Source organism: Sinocyclocheilus anshuiensis, unplaced genomic scaffold (genome assembly GCF_001515605.1).
Source record: "Sinocyclocheilus anshuiensis isolate Anshui unplaced genomic scaffold, SAMN03320099.WGS_v1.1 scaffold416, whole genome shotgun sequence".
NCBI classification, from domain to species: domain Eukaryota; kingdom Metazoa; phylum Chordata; class Actinopteri; order Cypriniformes; family Cyprinidae; genus Sinocyclocheilus; species Sinocyclocheilus anshuiensis.
The window spans coordinates 1,046,497-1,048,249 of record NW_015554105.1 but is presented as its reverse complement, the minus strand read 5'-3'; positions in this window follow the sequence as shown (position 1 = coordinate 1,048,249).

Here is a 1,753-nt window from a genome sequence, read left to right as displayed (position 1 = left end):
TCTCCCCTCCCTTGCCTCACAGTGCTTTGGTCCAAATGCCTGCTTTCCTCTTTTACATCACCTCAGTGTTGCCAAGACCGAATTGGGCTACTTTAACACTGTTGCCGCGGGTTTTTGCAAATCTTACCGGAGGAACCCTGCCGAAAAACATGTATTTTACCCCCCGGAACATGATGTTTTTTTTGTTTGTTTTTTACCGGAGAACTCCCCTACAAACGCGATTGGGCTAGTTTTGAGTAGCAACTGGCCGGGTTTTGTTGCAAAACCCTGGAGCGCTGTCGCGGCACGACCACAACAGCTTGAAGTTGTCTAATTTGGCACGGTCTCCCTGCTGCACTAATAGTAGTAAGGATTTCTTCTGTGTAAACTTTTCCTTACAAGTACAATTTTAGCTGTATTATTTGAGTCACCTTCAAAAATTGCTTTTGAGAAATTTTATGTTTATTGTCCCCCCTACCGTTAGACGAAATTTATGCCCCCGAGCGTAATAAGCTACAAAAAAACAAAAAACAAAAGATCTCAATGCTCAACCTGCTCTAACTGACAAATAGCCTACCTGAAGCGGGAACAGAAAAACACCTCTCTCAGCATGCGTTCCCGAAATCAGCAGCGTATTACACTTGAATGGTCAGATACACACAGAATTACAGTATTTTAAAATATCTATCTTGGGATGTATTCACGCAAACATAATCGGTTATGTCTTAAGTGAACATTTATAGAATAGCTGGGGAAATTATAAACCTGCTGCTGTCTGTCATTAATATTAATCAAACAATAAAAGAAAAGAGCGAATAACTCACTGCTCTTGACTGAACAATTTTTGTATCTTATTAGTTTATTTGTAAAGAATACATACAATGATGACTATGCAGTGATTATTTTTACATTTGATTATTCAATTCCTGTTTTTCTTACTTGAATTTTTGTTGCGTCGTGGAATTACTTCAAAAGGTCACACAATTGTCACACGGTTGTGGTTGTAGTGAGCGCACGACGAAGGAGTAAAGGAGTATTTTTAATCAGTATCAACCACATAAACCATTGAAAATAACATTAATCCAAGACAAAGAAATGACAGAAACTGAGGGCTAATAAAGGGCAGGCAACTAAGGAGCAAATTAGATGATTAATACAACACAGGTGGAAACTAATGAATGATGATTAACTAAATGAGCAGGAAATGAACCAATTAATGACAGACAGGAACTAAACAGAAACCAACACGTGACAGGTATCGCCCCCCTCCCAGAAGGCGCGTCCCGCGCCGTAACAGTAACATCGGGGAGGGCGGGCACCCTGGAGGCTGGTGCAGGACAGGAACAGGGCGGAGACAAGGAGAGCCATCAGGGAGCGGATCAGGGAGCTCCGGGAGCCATGGCGGAGCAGGCAGTTCAGGTTGCCATGGCGGAGTAGGGGACTCAGGAGGCCATGGCGGAGCAGGCAGTTCAGGTTGCCATGGCGGAGCTGGTAGCTCAGGAGGCCATGGCGGATCAGGGGACTCAGAAGGGCATGGCGGATCCTCTGTGGCCTTAGCCCGCTCGGCCACGGGTATATGGCCCACCTACAAAATTTTCTTGGGGAAATCTAGGAATCCTGGGGGGCACTCTGGAGGAGTGGGCACTTGAGGGCGCTCTGGAGGAGCGGGCACTGGAGGGCGCTCTGGAGGAGCGGGCGCTGGAGGGCGCTTACGAGGAGCGGGCACTGGAGGGCGCTTGCGAGGAGCGGGCTCTGGAGGGCGCTCTAGAGATAA